Source organism: Salvia hispanica, chromosome 5 (genome assembly GCF_023119035.1).
Source record: "Salvia hispanica cultivar TCC Black 2014 chromosome 5, UniMelb_Shisp_WGS_1.0, whole genome shotgun sequence".
NCBI lineage: Eukaryota > Viridiplantae > Streptophyta > Magnoliopsida > Lamiales > Lamiaceae > Salvia > Salvia hispanica.
Window position 1 is genome coordinate 9,688,304 of NC_062969.1, and position 20,380 is coordinate 9,708,683.

General features: G+C 35.4%; 2 long non-coding RNA genes and 2 pseudogenes across 2 annotated transcripts; 2 read left to right on the forward strand and 2 right to left on the reverse strand.

Annotated features, from left to right (window-relative positions):
* Positions 1-7,855: 7,855 nt before the first annotated feature.
* LOC125191249 lies at positions 7,856-8,375 on the forward strand. Its single transcript, XR_007171072.1, has 2 exons — positions 7,856-7,938; positions 8,024-8,375. It is a non-coding gene; the product is annotated as an uncharacterized LOC125191249 (long non-coding RNA).
* Positions 8,376-9,155: 780 nt separating this feature from the next.
* Positions 9,156-9,812, forward strand: LOC125190544 (annotated as a pseudogene).
* A 2,118-nt stretch (positions 9,813-11,930) lies between these two features.
* LOC125190598 lies at positions 11,931-12,459 on the reverse strand. The gene is made up of 2 exons (XR_007170943.1): positions 12,286-12,459; positions 11,931-12,207 (listed from the first exon to the last, which is right to left on the reverse strand). It is a non-coding gene; the product is annotated as an uncharacterized LOC125190598 (long non-coding RNA).
* A 32-nt stretch (positions 12,460-12,491) lies between these two features.
* On the reverse strand, positions 12,492-15,298 carry LOC125189366 (annotated as a pseudogene).
* Between the last annotated feature and the right edge of the window lie 5,082 nt (positions 15,299-20,380).

Here is a 20,380-nt window from a genome sequence, read left to right on the forward strand (position 1 = left end):
TTATGAATTCATTATCTATAAAAATTTATAAGTAGTCGTATGAATTACTTTGTTTTTGTTCTATTGAGTCAAGTTGTGTGTGTGTGTGTGTGTGTGTGTAAACATGTATGATGATGAGAACTCAATGATTGTTTTTTTGCTCTGTCTGAAAGTTGATATATTATTCTGCTTAACTATATTTAGTTTATGCAATCCTTTGGAATCCAATACATGTTTTATGATAAAGAGGTCTACTGCAGGAACATTGATTTGGCATTTGATTATGCAAAATCAAGCAATAATGAAGACATGGATGATATTGGCCGGAGGTCGCAGGTGTTGGATACATCAAGAACGATAGTTTTCAGTAAGCAATTGGATCCAATCATGTCTCATTTCTTCAGAAAAGAAAACAAGGCATGATGAAGGAGCACCTCAGTTTGAAACTTCTGGGTCAATTATGGATCTTAGATGCTGGAAAGTCTTTCATTTCTGCTTGGAAGAGTCGAAAAAACTTAATCTTTCATTGACATGTTCTAGGGACTTTTACGGGTGATTCATGCAATTGCAAGGGATGCATCATCTTTTGTAAATGGAACGTCCTCAGCTGTTAAGGAATCACTTTCAGGAGAACAAATACAAATTTATGATGTTGTGCTTGATTGTGTCTCGATGATATTCTCATTCCATGGTGGAATTGCTAACAAAAATTTAGACCTGTGGATTTTACTCATGGATAAAGTGATTGACTCAGCCTTGAAAGTTTTAATGGGCCAGCATGACGGAAGCAAGCTTGGGGATTTCATCTTGCGGTTAGCTTGTTATTTGTTTGAGCCATTTGCTAAGTTTCTATGTGTTCACCCGACACGTAAAAATGGTTTCCAAAATTTCATTGATAAGCTTCTTGAGCCTCTGCTGCACTTGCTACATGTTTTGCATTCTATACCTTGTGACAGTGGTGATGAATGGAAAGTTAATATAACTAAATGGGTGGAAGAAGTTTTGGCTCAAGGACTGTTTCACCCACTCATATTGAAGGATTTCTCAGCTTGCAGAGTTCTGTTAGATATAGAAATTTGTCTGATACTTCCATAAAAGATGGAAAGCTGGTGAACAAAAGTTATCACAGGCATCTATTTGATGAAGTGGAGAAGATAGTAGCAAAGAAAAATGACTTCGCATTAATTGGTTTAGGAAAGTTGCTTCACTTGTTTGTTTGTTGTGTTATGAAGCAAAATGGAATTTCAGTTGGTAGTGGAGTTCCTAGGGGGCCAAATTTCAGCTCGACCACTCATGTTTCAAGTACCCCCCATCGTAGCCAGACAATGGTTTCAAAAGTGACTTCTTCAAGTCACAGTCAGAGCATGAATACTGAACTTCGGAGATCAGTATTTGACTTTTACATACAGATCATGGAATATCTATTGGCAGATATCAATAAATATCTCCAAACAGAAGGGAATTAGGTTCTGCATTATATAATGTTTGTAAAACACTAAGATCCATTAATGGTATACTTTTTAGCCTCATTTGTGACAAACTGTACCTAAGAACTGAGGATACCTCTGAAGGGGCTTCCCCGAATTTCTTGAGGTCTGTCCATGCTGTGTTGATGTCATTATCTGCCAAAACTGAAACATCATCTTTTGGCAATGATGAAAAATCAAATGGGAAGTATTGATTTCATTGAGGACAGAGCTTTATGGTTAGTATACATCACTTGTTAAATATTGAGTATGAGGTTGTTGGAGATGATCTAGAAAGCTTATGGATGATGATTTTCTCCTCTGCTACCAGCTGCTACAGTTCAATGGATATGCCAAGTCAGCCTTTGCTGTCCTCAGAGATATTGAATCTGAGCTGCAGGCTTATCGACATATAGTGACCTTCGACAGGTGAGAGACCATACATAGTATGTGCTATTATTTCTTCATATAACTTTATTTGCTTAGTATGTCTTTGATAAATGATCATTGGATTTCCGTTGTCCTGACATAAAAGTTTTAACATTTTTTTAGTTGGCGAAGGGGGCAATGAGGATTGAAGCCTGGACCTCTCTTTACAAGGAAGAGGTTCATCGCTTGAAGTTTCTCATGATGCCCTTAGAACTAGACATAAGATCGTGGCACTATTATTTCTTATTTCTTTAACGTAGTTTTCTTTTAGTGAATGAATAAGTATGAATGCAGACTATTTGTTGAATGGAATATGACCAGGCATCGTTCTTTACCTTCTTCAAACAAACAATTCATTCAATTTAGCTTTTGGAGGCATGATTTTAGCCATTTCTTTATGGGAGCTGACAGCAGAACTATCACAAACTATGTTGATTTGCATGAATTGAAAGTTTTATGACTTGTGTATTAAACTTGTGTAGGTGGATTCTGCTATCTATGCACTATGTAAAGCAGTGAGGCAATCTTTGTTACTTGTGAGGGATAGTGAAGCATATTCAAATTCATTGAGCGTGCTGTTCTGCTCTTCAAAATTTAGGCTCTCTCTTAGCAATGCTATCAAAACCATACCCGAAGGGCAAGGATCTGCTTGCCTTAGGCAGTTCTGTACAGATATTAAGGAATCTCTGGAGTGGGTGAGATTTGGAGATGAGCCAGCTGGTATAGGTGAAACAGTGAAGTCAAATTCATATAGCTCTGATTCGCTACAAGGCCATTTGCGAGCAGAACTCCTGGGGAAGATATTGTGTGAAGTATATGCAATCATTCTCGACTCAATACCAGTTACTTCTGGTAATAGCTATTCAATTGGCGCTTCTTTGAAGATTTTCATAGAAATTATACGCCCGAGCTTGGGTAGGCTGTTTACCCTTCGGCTGGATAGTGGCATAGAAATTTTGAGCAAGAGTACTGGAACTGACAATGTAACTATATGCTGGTTCTTGGTGCTCTTATTGCGTTTGATAGTATCCTGCAGAAGCTTATTTCGGCAAGCCATCAGCCTTATGCCTCCTGATGCTTCAAAGAAGATGTCTGGAGTAATAGGTGATTCTTTAACTGTTCACTGCGGAAGGGATTGGTTGGAGATGACCGCGTCCACTGGTGAAGGCTTTCTTTCCTGGATCCTGCCACCTTCAGTGTCCCTCCTTGATGTTATAAATTCTGTTTCAGATATTTGCATTCAAGATTCTGCTGTACTTTGCCCACCACTGGTGTATGTTTTAAATGTAATGGCTCTCCAGAGACTTACTGACTTAAATAGACTGATACAGTCTTCTGAGTATATGCTACAGTGGAACCAAATGAAGGACCAGACTAAGCTTAATGATGATGCTGATCTGTCTTTCAATCGTAAGCAAACCGGAAATGGACAAAGTGTGTCACAAAATTGAGAGAAGAAGCTGCCAGTCTGACAGAATTTATGTTGGAATGCCTTCTGTCTGTTGCCAAGGACAAAGAGTCCTCATCCTTTCAGGGTGGTGATGCAGATGGTTCCCAGATTCGTGGTCTGCATGATCATAATTCATCAGACATTGCCTCAGGCTTCTTGGATGAGAAGTCATTGACATCTGTTCTGTGGCAGTTATTTTGTAAAAATGTTGATATATGGTGCTCTTATGCTAGCAAGAAGCACTCAAGGAATTTTCTTACACATATAATCAAGAGTTCCCTTTCCTGTTTAGTCAGCTTGCAAGAGCACGATATAAGTACAACTGGGCACCTGAAGACAAGAACTGTACCGCAGATAGCATTGGAGTTTCTAGCAACATCATATCTTATGAGCAAAGAGAAGATGCAATTAAATACTGCATATAGGAGACATTCTTCTCTGCTATCCATGTTATTTCGTTTCATCCAGTGCTAACAGTCTTAATTGAAATGTTAAGGGGACAGTACATGCTACTTCATAAGAAAACAATCTGATTAAAAGATCCATAAGCATGAGTTGGGTGAGAAACATATGATTTGATGAATGATTACAGAATATACGTGTATTGCAATCATGGCCACCAAGGTTAACATATCAAGGCCCCCATCAATGCTAAAAAATGAGAAGAGGTGTGCGAATGTTTAATTATGTAAGAACTAGTCCCAATGAATGATGAATAAGAAGAAACACATATAGCTAAGCTAAGTACCCTTCATGTTTTGTTTTTCAGAGAACCTATGTTAGGCCACTTAATATTCGAATGAAATGGGATTAACCACCTGGTCTGAAGTCATGAGAAATTGGGCATGATCTTTAAGGAGTCAATATGAAAATTTAAGCCGTGGCCATTTATTCACTCATGATAGATATCTACTTAACTAATTTTTTTTACCATTGCATCTTCATTTGACAGTATATACTTACTACCATTCTTTTCTAATTTTCTTCTTCAATATTAGATTAAATTTTTATTTGCCTGCTCCTTCTGACATTTTTTCTCAGTTTGTCCGCAGATATATGGCGCAATGTTCTGCAGAATTCTGCAGGTGTTTTATCTTTATTTAATACTTCTGCAGTTGATTTAAGTGAGTCACCTGATTGGCTCGAGGCAACCCCAGTTGGAAATACATCTGATGTGCAAAGACAGCAAGACAAAATATGGTACCAGATGAATCTAGCTGAGCAACTTGATGTTGAATTTGCTAGGGTCAATGTCTGCTCAATCTTCTGATGCGGATGCCAGAAGAATACCTAAGTTTTAAATCTTCATCATTGACATAACGAATTCTCAATTTTGAAAGGTAAATTATGCAATAGTATATCTTGTTTCCCTTCTTAAAACTTATATACTGTGTAATTAAACGTGAATTTCATTTAAGAGTGGCATATTCAACTGAACAATAAAATTATGCTTTCTACTCTGAATCCTTCTGACTTACACCTTGGTACTGTATATTCAGTTATTCACACATTGAATGAACATATACATCTCCTCCAGCTTTTAATTTTTGTGATGGGCTTGCTTCACATTTTTCATTTGGTGATTTGATTCTTTAGGATTCTGGTTGGGAGCTTGAAAGAAGTAGCATTAGCCAAACATATCCTCAATTCTTATCAGATATTAAGGCGATTGCTTGTGACCTGCAGAAAGGCTCTTCAACATTTTAGCTGGGCTTGTGCAAAAATAATGTGAATGGGTGTCAATCACTATGCTTATTTCCTTTGCCATGGTTTTGAAAATCATTGTCAGTGGCAATTGAGTTTCAACCTGCATTCCCCGAAGATGTCGCCAATACATTTAATTCCTTTTCTTATTTTTTGATTACACATTCCTGTGTTGCTGATGGTTACTTGAAACCAGTATCAACATTCAATGAAGCTCTGCTGTATCTGTTAGAATACCCACACAAAAAGAGAAAATGCAGATCTGATCATGGAACAATCTGCCTTCTATCATCTCCAAAAGAGACTTTGGTTACATCTCAAAGTATCTCAGAATTAACAAAGGCATTAGAAGAAGACCTGCAAAAGTCTTTGACCACTGCCAGGGAGGCATCTGGTGATAAGAAAAGAGTGCATGACTGGACCTCAGAGTTTGAATAAGTTATCATCCACAATTGCTTCTTTCCAAGGACTATTATGGGGCATAGCTTCTGCTTTAGGTGGCCAAAAAGCAGGTGCTAGTAATTCCAGAATGAAGTCTTCGAGTTATGATATCGAACTGATGAAAAGAATTAAGTCGTGTGTAGAATCATACGTGGAATTTACAGTAAGTTTTGTGAAGGCGGTGTTTATTGAGGATAATCTGAATCCCTGCATGACTGCAGGCAGTGATGAATTGAGACCAAGAGCCTCATGTAGACAGTACAGTGCTTCCAGAGATGGGACAAATGAGGGTGCCTAATGAGGAAATGGCGCCGTCTGATGTAATCAGTTGTCCTACAAAATGTGAGCCTAAGGAAAATCCCGTTTATCATTTCCAGACCTGGAAGCTTTTCTGAGTGAGGTTCCACATAAGAAACTTCATCTTAAGAAATCATTGCTGATGAAAGTTTTCGAAGCTGAGAATACTGAGGCAGCTTTTTTCTTGGACAGCTGTTTATTGCATGTTCAGCTATTTTAAGACTCAACATGCAGACTGAATTGACTTCCTTATCTTGGAGCTTGTTTCCAATTGTGCTAGACATTTCTGAGTTTATGCTGATGGAATTTTCCAGAAGTGAATTGCCAAATCAATTCGCTTTGTTTTTGTTAGATGGTGTTGTGAGATTCCTTGAAGAGCTTGGAAATTACTTTCCGATATTGATCCTTCCTTGTCCAAAGATCTTTACATCAAGCTTATAGTCTTGCACCAGAGGGCCATTGGAAAGTGCATCTGTTTACAAGGAAAACAGGCAAAGTTAGCTTCCCAAGAGAGGGATCACTGACAAAGCTGGCTGGTCAAGTGAATCCCCAATTTTCTTGGGCAAGAAGTCGATTAGTTGAATTGAAGGAAAGGTTGATGATATCATTTAGTACGTATGTTAGGAAATCATCTGAATTTCACTTGCTATCTATCATTCAGGCTGTTGAGAGAGCTTTAGTTGGGGTATGGGAGACTCAATGACAAATTATGAAATAGTTTGTGGAAATTTAGATGGAGGAGGTCTCCTCTGTAGTTTCCGCTGGTATTGTTTGCTTGGATTCAGTTCTTGAATATGTAACAGGTAAATCTTCATTTTCTATACCTATGTACCACTAAAATTTACTATACTATTTTGTTTCTTTGCTTTATTGCATCCATTCTACATATTCAACTAATTTACCATTGATTTACCATTAATTTTTGTTTCTTTGTTCGTTTGTTCCTCATTCTAGTTCCATTTTATTAGATACAGTATTCTCAGTTTCATTTGTGATTTGCAGGGCCTAGGCGTTTAAATATGATAAAAAAACATATCCAGAACCTAGTTGCTGGTCTTTTCAACATCATCCTTCATTTGCAGGGTCCCAGAATCTTCTATGGATATGTCGCGATTCTGACGTACCTGATTCTGGAGCAGTTACTCTCATGTGTATCGAATTACTAACAAAAATATCTGGAAAACCCTCTTTCTTTGAAATGGATGCCTGCCACATCGCACAGTCCCCGCGTATACCTGGGACACTCTTTCAATACTTTCTACAACTTCTGATATCTGAATCTCCTCTCTCATCTGCTCTGGATCGGAAGGCTTCGATGGAGCTTTATGATTATTGTTGCCGTATGCTATGTACTGCTCTAAAGCATCGTAAAAAGGGATCTTTCCTTTTAGTATTGGCCAATTAAATTCGAGCAGCTGAAAATTTTATAATCTTTCTTTTTCCCGTATTGATGTTCCTCTGAACCATCTCATACTAACTTTTGTTCCTATGCTTCTTGTGCGCATAAACGAGACTCGTCAGTGCATAGCTCTTCTTCAAGATTCAGTGAGTGTACTTCTTCATTGCTTAGAGACAGGAAATACCAACCATGCTGCTGGGAGAGATGTTCGCATGGGAAATTCGAGAGGCCGTAATATGTGCGGGTAGTCTGCGAAGAATATATGAAGAGGTGTGCTTTTATTTGCTCCTCTCCTCAAGCCTGTCATTTGACAGTATATTTAGTTATGAAATACTTGTCACTGCTGATATATATCATGTGAACTTATTATTGTTTCTTCGTCTCGTAAAGTTTTCCATATGTTGTTATCAGCATCTGCTTACAAGTTCTTAATGTTTTAATTTCATCGACACGTGCCATCAACTTTTCCTCAATGAAACCTCTCTTCAGGTACGTCAACAGAAGGATGTTTTTGGGCAATTCTCGTTTCAGTTCCTGTCGCGTTACATATGGGTTTACTGTGGATTTGGCCCAGCTAAAACTGGCATCATGAGGTATTTTCATGCCACAGTTGATTTCCAATGCCTTCTTCATAATCTACACAATCCTCGACACCTTACACAACTCCGGATCATTTTTCCAGGGAAGTAGCGAAGCTTTGAGACCCGGCCTATATGCTCTAATCGACTCATGCTCAGCCGATGATCTTCAACTACTTCACACTACATTTGGAGGTATCTATCTACCTCTAACTCAGATCCTAGATATTGATTTCGAATCATTTGATCTCATTTTCGCAACGGCTCTTGCTTTTGTCAGAGGGCCCTTGCAGAAGTACACTGGCTGCTCTTCAGCATGATTACACAGTTAATTTCCAGTTTGAAGGGAAGGTTTGATTATTAATACATCTATCTCTGGTGCCTCATTACCATGTTCTGTCCTCAGAAGCTTCTAGAATCATCTCCTACACCTCCCAAGTCTTGATTTGATGACATGTTTTGTTTGAGTAAAAAGATATGCATGTAATCTCAAAGTTTTGTTAGCGATAGAATTGATTCTATTTTTATCTTTTTCGTTATTGATTTTGGATATGTATTAATATTGTATTATTCATTCAGCCTTCAGGCGTCAAAAAGCAAATCATTATAATCAAAGCATATTTGTTCTTTAACTAAAGGAGTCTATGATAGCTTGATAAGTGGGATAGTGGGCTTAAAAATGATGTCGAGCATGATTAATGAAATTAATTAATGGTGTACCATACTGACCCCAGCTTAGAAAGAACTTCATGAAGAAGAATATAGACTAAAAATTTACTATTTTTGAAAGACATTTGTCATTCATTCAAAGGACAAATGTGTTGTTCATTGTATGTTACCTATATAACTTAAAATAGACATCCGATTAAAATATTGTGTTGATGGTCTCGATGATTATTGATATTGCTGTCTTATTTTCTGCCCCACCAATCAATATTAGTATTAATTCCTTTTCACATATGCACTCAAATCCGTATTAAGAAAACTGCCTTCACACCGTCTCAATTTTAGATGAGTTATTTCAAACTTATCTCCAAATTTTCTGATGTAAACTTATCTCTAATTTTTCTGATGTTTATAATTGCAAAATTCAATATGAATTTAAAGCCAGAGTTAGGAAAGTCAATTACTCTATACTATCATTTTCAATTAAATCAGGAATAATTTTAAACAAAAACAAGTTTAAGGCGTTATTCAGATTCAAATCCATTTTACCTCAAAACATAATTCCGTTTATGTTTCGACAAAGTTCTAGATTTAAAATAAAAAAAATTAGTTGAAAAACATATTCTAAATTAAGAGAAAAAGTCTAAAAATAAGAGATTCGCATTTGTAAATCAATAAAAACTTTAAAAACGAATATTTAAATTTGCAAGCCCTTATATGGAAGAATCAACGGCGATACACGTTAAAGTCAGTATTCCGCACCACACCCAATAAAAACCATTGGTTTCAATCACTCTCAACAATAAATCAATTAGGCCATCATTCTCAACTGCCTCAGTCAATCACTGCAACCCACACACCAAAAATAAAAAACCAAATACCCAAAATCAAATACCTAATTTCCTCGCAATTGATGGCGTATGGAAGATTCCAATCGCCGACTTGTTCAATTCTGGACGCCTTCTCGCTGAATCCGGTGCCGTACCCGGTGCTGCTGATTCTGGCGGTGGTGTCGCTCTTCCTCGGCTTCCAATGGTACGTCTCCTACGAGGACGTGGTGGAGGCGACGGAGGAGAGCATGGGGTGGGTGCTGATGGCGGCGCCGCTGGTGCTGCTCCTGGCCGTGCGGTGGATGTCGGACCGGGAGTACCCAGGGGGCTGATCTTCGGATCCACGCCGTTTGATCGGCGGAGGAGGAGTATTACCTGTCGGCGGCGGGGGAGGGGCGTCGCCGTGGGGAGTGCTGGCGGTGATCGTGCTGCTGCTGGTGTTGGTGCAGTTTCAGTCTACTTTTCTCGAGAGCTGGTTTGGATAGTATTTCTATAAAACAAGTTTCTCGAATTGCTCTATTTTTGTGTTTCTAACTTTGTATTATTGTATATAGTGAGTGTGTATTCATTTTCGTTGCTCTGTTTTTCCTTTTAACTTAATTACTACTTTTACATATATTATACAATTTAGAGTTTGTTTATACTAGAAATTAGGAGTAGTATTTTTTGAGTTTTAACCTTTTCAAATTTCATAATCAATTTAAAAGTACGACAGCATAACTCAATGACTAAATCCAATTCAAAGGCTAAAGCAATGGTAGTGTACTCCTATGTTCGACTCCAAGGTCTCAGGTTTAAACCTAAACGGCTAAACCCAAAGCACAATATTCACTACTTTTAATACTGGAAATTAAGTCGTGTGAATGTAAATATGATTAGACTCAGATGCTAAAGCTCTCCTACACCTAAGTAGTCTTTTTTATGTTTATGTATATTTTACTTTATTAATGGATACTGTATTAATTTATTATGTACGTCATTAATCGTCTCAATGTTAATATGATTGCCACACTAATAGTACTATTTTTTGCTATTAGAAATTACATTTCACTATTTTTTTCATTTATTTTTATTAGTATATTTTTTAAAATTCGAATAGAATCAAAATGAAACTTTTAAGTACTTATTAACGGTGTAATATTTATAATGTTAGTCGGGCATACACCAAGAAATTAATTTTATTGTGATAAAGTTGGTACAGGTTCACTTTTCTAAAATTTATGATAAGGTAATAACTGATGTTAATGTACTATTGAGTCATTGACCTAGCAAACGCCTAAATTTAAATTTAGCATATTCACATTTCACTATAAGTGGCTCACCCTTGTTTGCGGCTACTTATATTTAATGCCTTTTCCTTTCTTTGAGGACTATGATATGCTTGTCTTTTTCTTTTTTGGGGTGTGTTATTTTAGTGATTATAGTATAATATTATTATTCCTAAAATAGTCTTATTTTCTAGTAATAGGGTTTCGTTTTGAGACTCATTTAAACAAAATAATAATAAATAGTTAAAGTGGATAAAGAGTAAAGTAAGAGAAAGAATAGTGTAGATAAGGCTCTTATTACATTGTTATATCTCTACTTTACTATCATCTCCACTTTAATTATTTATTATTATTTTTCAAAATGAGAGACTCAAAAGACGCCTCTATTGTGGACGGAGGGAATACTCCGTATAATTTTTTATTTTAAGAATTTTTTAATAATAATAATATATATAGACAGAGAGATGAATGTTAATATATGGAGTATTTTTTTCGTTTTGTTCACATATATATATATGGAGAGTGAGATTATTCCCATTTAGCTCACATTAGCATCAAAAAATTTATTTAGTTGTTTCTAACATCTTAAAATTATTATTAACATCATTAGTTTTATAAGTTATATAAAAATCAAATATTTATTTATTCTTTTATTCATTAATTGAAATTATAGAAAATAGTTTTTAAACTGTACAATCCATTTACATAACAAGACAGGTAGCCCATCCTCTCATCATGAAACTCCATAACGATTTGTGGTTTTATGTGACTTTACATTTCAGGATCATTTAAAAAAATTGGTTTTATGTGATTTTAAATTTCATGCTCATTTAAAAAAAAATCATGCATTGCTAACTTTATATTTCATGTTTATTTACCATCTCGCCTCATAAAGATTAAAGATTTGTACTTTTAGTATGCAATTTTATATATCCATGCTCTTTTAAAAAAAAACGCATTACCAAGTCTCTCTCTCATAAAGGTTTTTAAACCAATTCTATAATAAGGGAAGGTGGCCGACATCGCATTTCTTGGACATTCTTTACTATTCACTTTTCAATTTCACTGTGCTTTTATGGTCGTAAGCAAAACGCAATAAAAATATCGATATAATATGTTATGATTTAATCATTTTTCCACTAATTAATCTACTCATTGTCTTTACAAGAAACTACAAAAATTGCATATCCAATTTCGAAACCGTCGGTGTACAAGATAAAACGTGTAGTTTGTCTAACATTCACTAATGTATCACACTAGTACTATACTCAATAACAATAGAGTTGGGTTTTTCTTACTATGAATATTGGCCAAATTAGCATGCAGGGCTAAATGACGACGACAATATATTTCATTTCCATCTTAATGTACATAATATTAATGCATGATGAAATTTCCAAAAGAACTAATCCCCAAAAATTTTAGGAATAACGCCCTCCTTTTATTTCAGATATATAATTAAAGTTACGAGGTAATGTTACAAACCAACCATGGAAAAATGATGATCCTAGTATGGGGAAATCAATAGTTTATCATAGTTTCGGGAGGACAAGGGAAGATATCTACCTGCGAGACGGTACGGCCCAAGATACTTGTGTTACAGTTGATTCTCTCACTCATTTTTCCTTCCTTTCGATGTGAAACTAGGCAGCCACCTTCTTAGCAGTGACAGAGTTGATGATAGTAGCAAACTCAGGACCCTGCAACACGATGTGAAATGAGAAAACAAAAATTAATGCTCTTAGTTTCCCTACAAGGGAGGGACGGAGGCTGGTTACCTTTAGAGATGCACCACAACGAGGAATCCATCAATGTCTTCTTTCTTGGCAAGATCAGCCGAGTTGGCTCCGTTGACAGAACCTGTGGAAGATTTAGGATTCTTAGGGAATTCGATTCACCTAGCATGTTATATTTAAGAACTTATACTTCAATCTAGTAGCTGTTTTCAAGAAATCCAAGTGATCATGACGGTGCGTTGGATAAATCACATATTTGAACTTATATGCAAATAAATAATTCGCTACCAAATTTCCAAAGTGACAAACTTTGAACTGATAGGAAAATACCTCGTAGATAATACGTGTTTTAGAAGCAACTTCTGCTGATACATTCTTACTCAGCCAATCCCTAACAGCAGCATGCACTTCCTGGGCCTGCTCGGGTGAGGCCACTTTACCAGTTCCAATTGCCCATACAGGCTCATAGGCAATGCGATATGTCCCAGCTTGAGACAGCATCTGACACCATAAAAGGAAACAATCAAAAGTGAGTTGATAATCAATATGCACCATAAATTGAGTTCAAACAACTTTCTTTCGTAAGTTTAGTTTCCTTTTGTGTGTGGCATGTAGTGGTGGGGTAGGGAGTCTAAACTTGCCAGCATAAGCCTTAATTGCCGAAAGCAAACATCAAATGTTTTTCCAGCTTCTCTTCTTCCAACAACTCCCCAATGCAAGCTATTACTCCTACACTTGGCTCAAGGCATAAGCAGCCTTCTTTCCTATGAACTACAAAAACATAGTACTTTATCAGGCTTTCAAACATTTAAGTAAACAGGGTAAGAGTTACAGCAGCACATTACAGCCTTCTTGTCAAAACAATCTTAGCTATGTTCAGTTGCTCTTACTTGATCATCTTCTCCTATTACATGTCTCCGCTCAGAATGCCCAAGAACGACCCACTTGCATCCTATGTCTTTCAGTTGCTCCACGCTGCAATGAATGAAAAAGAGCACATGTTATGACATGTTACAATAGTGCTACTACATTATTACTGTACGAGAACCAACAAATATATACTGTTAAAGTGTTTCAATAAGACCATCAGACAATATACAACCAAGAGAATTGTTGCATTTCTGAATGTAAAAGATAGCCATGTACGAATCACATGATAAATAAATCTATTAAAGACGAATATTGTAAATATTGCAGAGTTCAAAGAGGGTAATCAATCTGAGGACCACATGAGCAAACAGCACACAATCCAATTATTTTTCATGTCACAAGCACAAAAATTCCTGGTTATTTCAGGGTAGCATTTGCAAGTTGCAACCACACACCTGATTTCTCCAGTGAAAGCACCACCTTTTCCAATCCAACAATTCTGGGCTGCTATATCAATCCGATCAGTCAATGAATTCTGACTTGATCAATGTAGACGAAAGGAGGCGATACAACAACATCTGCATATTATTCAATGTAAAAAATATATAAGGAAGGCTTATAATACAAGACTGCTTATTCAAATGATAAGGACTAATACTTTTACAATAACTTACCAACATCAGATTCAAGGGTTGCACTGTTCAAGTCCGACACGAGCTTGCTGATGGACTCTTTAGTCCCATTCTAAGTATATTGTTCAAAAATGTAAGGGTAAAATCAGAAAACAAGAAACAAGATGCTACAAAGAATTGGGAAGAAAGCCATAAATTACTTGAGATTAAGATAGATTACTTGTATGGAACACAGCCCAGTGAAACTTACTACGATTCAGTTCTTAAACTCAGTTACTCAGGACAAGGCTAACGAAAAATATGGCTTGTATAAGATGAGGAAAAACCTATTACTCCTACTATAAATTTAAAACCACATTGTGCCCACAATGAGCATATGCATATGATCACATATTCCCAATTCAAGATTTTTAATAAAATTGTTACTCTGAGACCTTCCAGTGTGATCACCATCTTCTATATAGATCTAGTCCCAATTGATTTCAGCATATGGCTAAGATTTGTACTCAGTTCACTATAGTTTACAAGTAAAAGAAAAATCCAGCGCATGGACTTTATCAACGATTCAAATTTCACATGACTCTTTCCAAGAGCAGATTTTAGTTCAAATTGGCATAACTTACAAAGAAAAAGAATTTTAATATGCAGACGTCATCTCACAAGAAAAAAATATATGTGAGCTGTTTGTTTCTAACAGCCAACAGTTAAGGAATAGCACAAAAGATGGAAATTGGCGAAAAGAGTGCTTACACATTTCCAATTCCCACCAACGAAGAACTGCAAGGAAAATGGAAAAAACAATCACTCTCTGAACAAAGAAAGCTCATGTAACCTTCACCCAAACATAGATAAAAATTCGGAGATGACAACAACAGCTAACGACATAGTATTAGCAATAATCAGGTAGCATCATAATACACAAATGGCCAAAACTTTTATAGTACATAAAATTTAAAACAATCAAAACTATTTTTTCAATCTAAAAAATCAATAGCTTAAATTTTATTACTATTAACATTAAAATTTCCCCTAAATTAAAGCCTATTATCCAAAAACACAGTTACTGAAATTCATTCTCGAGACCAATTTGCCATATCAAACTAGCTATTCAACAAAGTTGAAGTTCTCAATCCACAATAATCGCATAGACACTCACAAATACAGAAAGGCATATCTGCAAAAATGCAACTCTCTCCTCCAAAAACCTATAACAAAATGCAAGTGATTGAATATTTTCCAGATCTGCAATAACCGCATCGAGAAAAAAACGAAAATGCAATTCACCTTTCCGGATCCTGCCATCGTGACGACGCCGCCACAAGCTTTGTCGGAGGAGGCGAGGCGGATGTGCGAGTCGACATTCTGGAAAAACGATTGAATGAAGTTGGCGCTGGAGGCGTCGAGCTTGGAGGAAGGATTTTCGGAGGCCGGAGAATTGATTGAGCTGGGTGGTGACGGCGCCGGCGAGAGAGGTGGAGACAACCGCCATTTTTGGGTGCTTGTACGTGGACTAGAGGTGAGTGAACTCGGTGTTATCTCTCTCTATCTCTATATATCTGGATACCGTAATTTGCCAACATGTGGCGTCGGTTATGTGGTAAATCGCCTTCACCTACCACGGCTTCCCACGCGATGACGTGGAGCGTGGCATGCACATGCCCTAATGTTTGGTGAATAAGGCCCATCGAGCCCATACATATTTTGTAGGATGAGCTTACCATAAATGGCGACAACTTTCTAGGATGACGGATGACCCTAGGCACACCATTCCATTATTAATACTTGTGTTTAATGGTGATAAATAAATTAATGTATATGAATAAATAAATGGAGATCATTTTTAAAAAGTAAAATGTATATATTTTGGTCGGATAAATGAAAATAGAAAGTGTATATATTTTTACGGAGGAGGAAAATTTGAAAATAAAATATCTTATAGGCTCAATCATCAAAATACGTATTTAAATAATTGGAACTCTGTTATGGGAAATTTCATACTTCCACATCGTATTTGACTTTTTTAAAGAAAAAATGTTTTTTTTTCTAAAACTCAGTGGGTGAGTTTCGATGAATGCTTGCTTGCTTTATAGGCTCAATCATCAAAATGTTTTTGTTTTTTTTTTTTGTTTGTGTATGTATGTAATCAATGACAACAATGCTGATATTGGAGTCCAAACTACTAGACTTCTTTCATCCGTAAAAATAAATTTTTTCGTTTTTCGCCTTGCCTACCAAAATTAGTCTCGACAAATATGAAGTCATTCATAATTTATATAGTTCTCTCTCATATTAAACCTATAACAAATTGAAACCCGTGCCCACTAATGAGAATATTTTTGCGATAAGGAGTACTAATGATTGTTGTTTAAGTGTCAATGATGTCATAAATGTCCCTAAAAAATATTATAGAGCTACAAATAATGATAAATGATGAGAGATAAATAATTTGAAATGTGCAATATATATAAAGAACATTACTTAATAATTTTACATTAATAATATTTACATAAATAAAAATAGATAAAATAAATAAAATTGCTGAGAATATGAAAATGTATAAACAAAGTAATTCATTGCTAGCACATTAACTACAAGAATCATAAAATAAATTGATTAATTGCAAATGACTGTAAAATTAGCTAATGTATAAGATTTTTTTTTTTAAAAGGCAACAATCTTCAAAGGCGCCGCTAGAAGATTTCGCTCTCATGGTCTTTTGGTTGAAAGACAACGCAACTAACCAACTAAGCTACTGAGTGAATTTATATTTTGTTGTATGCATAGTATAGTAAACCTTGAAATGACTGGGGTTCCAAGAAATCCCATGCTCCAAACCTTGAAATGACTAGGGTTCCAAGAAATCCCATGCTCCAACGCAGGTCCGCCAATGTATAATAAGAGATGTTATTGGTGATCCACATTGCCTGCATTGGATTCCAGTAGAAGGAAGGACTGTAAATCAAATGAGAAATGAGAAATAAGAAACTTCGGATTTGGTTTGTCAAAATTGTTTTTACAGCTGTGGACCTTCATATTAGATAAATAAAAGATAGCAGTGCTATTATTTTGCAAATTTGAAGTTTATATACGTGGGTGCATGCGAATAAACTTCAATTGTTTCCAATTTGCAGGCCTTACTATGAGATGAGGCACATAAATGAAACAGTTGTTGTAGTCTTGTAGATATAGGTGTGGGCACTCGAGCTACAAAATAATTCCATCAAATCAAACATTACATGCAATATTATCAGAAAAGATTGGTTGAAAAAAAAAGAACAACAAGTAACCAAGACATTGAAAACATCTTTCCATCCACCTTCACTAGCATCTAACCATCTAGACATTCAGCATCCAAAAAAGTAACACCATAATTTTTTTACAGCCACTAACCTTACCCTTTCTTGTTGCAAAAAAAGTAGTAGGTATGATTAATACATCGTATCATCCACTATTTTTGATACACCATTTCATGACATTATCATTTTTCGTATTCATATCTGATGTTCGATCCACCTTCAACCATTGGAGTAATCAATTGATGTGGTCAACATCTAAAATATTTTACTAGCATAGAATATTGAGAAGAACGTACTGTACTTGAAAATTATATGTCAGTATCGATCATAAAGTGTACTCCAGTTGCAAAGTTACATACAACAAAAAAATTGAAAATCTATACAATATATAAAAGGGAGTTTTGGAGAAATACAAGATTGCCATTTAATTTTAAAAATTATTTAAAAATAAATATATATAATTTAAAGTCTATGTGTGAGTAAGTGGATCTAACTGATAGAATAAAAATAAATCTCCATTACCTAAATAACCTTTCCCATTAGCTTGTAATTACCACCCCACTAATATGTCACACTAATGAGACGAAACTAAACCCTATAAATGAAGACTTTCGTACTACACTTGTCTTTCTCATGGAATAGCAACATGTTTCAAATCTTTTATAATTTCCAATGTGATTGTGATTGCTATCATAATCGGTGAGCTTTGCTTAGATGAGCAGATACGATGCTTGATTACTCTCTTCCGAATTTTGACCAATTCGAGCTCTGCCGCACCGGAAATCTCTGCAGAGCATTCTTAGTTTTCCATCTCACTGGGACCCACATGGCTGAGGACTAAGGAGGAAGGCGTCGGGAGCCTTTGCCGCCTCCGCAGCATGCACAACGGGCATATGGCGGTGGAGAATGAAGATAATGGGCAGCTTTGGGAAGGTATTAAGTAGGAAGAGAGGGAAGAAAGATGCTGGAGAAAGAGGGATTTGGAGAAGAAGTAGCCGCTCATCTATCATTTCTTCTAACAACTGTTTTCCGTCATATTATTGGGTTGTTTCATTGTTATATAGGATTAAATAAATAGTGATTTTATGTTACATTTTATTGTTTAATAATTTATATTTTGGATGTAAAATAGTTTATTGCCTTTGGTTAAGATTAATGAGATTTGTTGAACTCCTACAGTTACGCTGTATCCCTATTTAATCTTTCATTCCCAAAATTTAAAAGATTGGATATATATACAAAGTTGTATTATTCCATGGTTCTAGCTTCTAGGGAGTATATATTAGATTACCACTAATTGTGATACGAAAGCATGACACACGCTTGAACTTCATATTAATATTTAATTTTATTGAACTATCCTATTGTTTGCTACGTCAATCGTTTTATTAGAAATTTCATTTTATATCAATTATTGTTACACTTCTATACATATATAAAAGGCGAGTTTTGGGTCATTTTTAAAAATTTATGAATTCTGAGTATAGATTTAAACATTTATAAATATAAGGTGTAAAAATGAAAATATTGATGTGAATTTAGTTTTCTAATAATGATAATAATTTATTTATTGTTTAAGCATAATTTAAACATAATAAGTCAATATCGTTACGACTCTATTTAAACAAAGGAGTTACTACTGCTACAAACCCCCAATTCATTTGTTTGGACTATATATATGATTTGATAGTTTATAATTCACCCACTCGATGCTTTATTTTCTGCAAAAGTTTTGATTGGTTTTAGGTATTCTTCTAAATTTTTCAACGATATTATTTTTGCTTTTAATTTTAATATATATTTATACATTGCTATTTGGCAAAAGTTCATGTTCGATCAAACAATTTTCTAATTTAGCATCAAATTTAAATATATGTATTATACTATTGTTATTTTTGTTGAAAGTTCTTATATAGATGGAGGCAATCGACGAAATTCCAGAAGAGAAGATGGAGACGAATTTATTCTTAATTAGTAATTTTTTTTATTAATTCTAATTAGTTGGTCATATTATTTACAAAAAATTTTTATTGAATTTACTGAGCAATATATATTTTTATTTGGTTTCATATATATTTATATAATGAATTTTTATTGCATATTTTTATGCTTTAGATTTCGTACAATGATATTGTTTATAATTTCATAAAATTATTTCACTATGTAAAATAAGTTGAGGAAAAATAGAATGAATCGTGCAACTTGCGAGTATACTAGTTGTTTTAAAAGCTCAAGATATGATGAAAGGTCCATCGATAAAATGGATGATATCTATAATTATACAAAGAATATTAATATAATTTTGAAAAATTGTTAAATTATCTTTCATTTTGAACCCATTAAATTTTTTGTTAGTGTTTTAAAATTCAATTTATTATTGCAACCGTTACAATCTAATAACTAATCGTAAAAATCACTTAATTTACCAATTTTTGTGGTATGGGCTTATATGTTCGATCAGTTACACTAATTAGTTTAATAAGCCTGTATAATTAAACCATATAATCAGCGGTTACAAATATTTAATCGGAATTTTCAACATTCAGAGCTTTACCATGGTAAAAAAAACATGTGGCGCAAAAATTTAGGATTAGAATTCCAATAAACATAAATGCTTTAAAAAAACTTAAATGCTTAAAGACATTTAAATTGGCCCAAGGAAGGACCCCCCAAAACCCCATCTCCATCGGGTCCACATTTACGTTTGTATATCCACTTGCTTCCAATGGCAGTACAGCTTTCGGGTAGGACGAACAAATCATAGACGTCTTTGTCTATCATAGATTGTAGTTCCGAATCCATTGCTTTCACCCATTCGCAATGATCGAATCCGCCGCGCTCCGCAAAATTCCGGGATCGGTACACCATCTGCCAGGAGTGATCCATAGATTCTCCCAAACCAATGTACCTTTCGGGCTCATGAGAGACCCTCCCACGCGGGCGACACTACAATATTAGGTGTAGAGTTGAAGGTTCGGGAATTGGTTGTACTATAGGTACTTGTTCTTGGTTAATGAAACTTGTGACGTAGTAAGCTCTTCTAGAGCTACCTCACTTCTGGGTTTATGATTCATAACAAAGTCTTCCTCTAGAATGTCGCGTGAGTACTCCAATGACTTTCTTGTCTCGAGACTATAGAATTCATAAGCTTTCGATCCTTTGGGGTACCCTATAAACAAACATACCTCTCCTTGAGCCCGGCTTAGTTGGATCCTTTTCCAAAACATGAATCTGGACACCCCATATCTTGAGATGCTCTAGATTGGGCTTGCGCCTGACCACAACTCATGTGGAGTAGCAGGAACAGATTTTGACGAATTTTTAAAAATTACTTGGGCG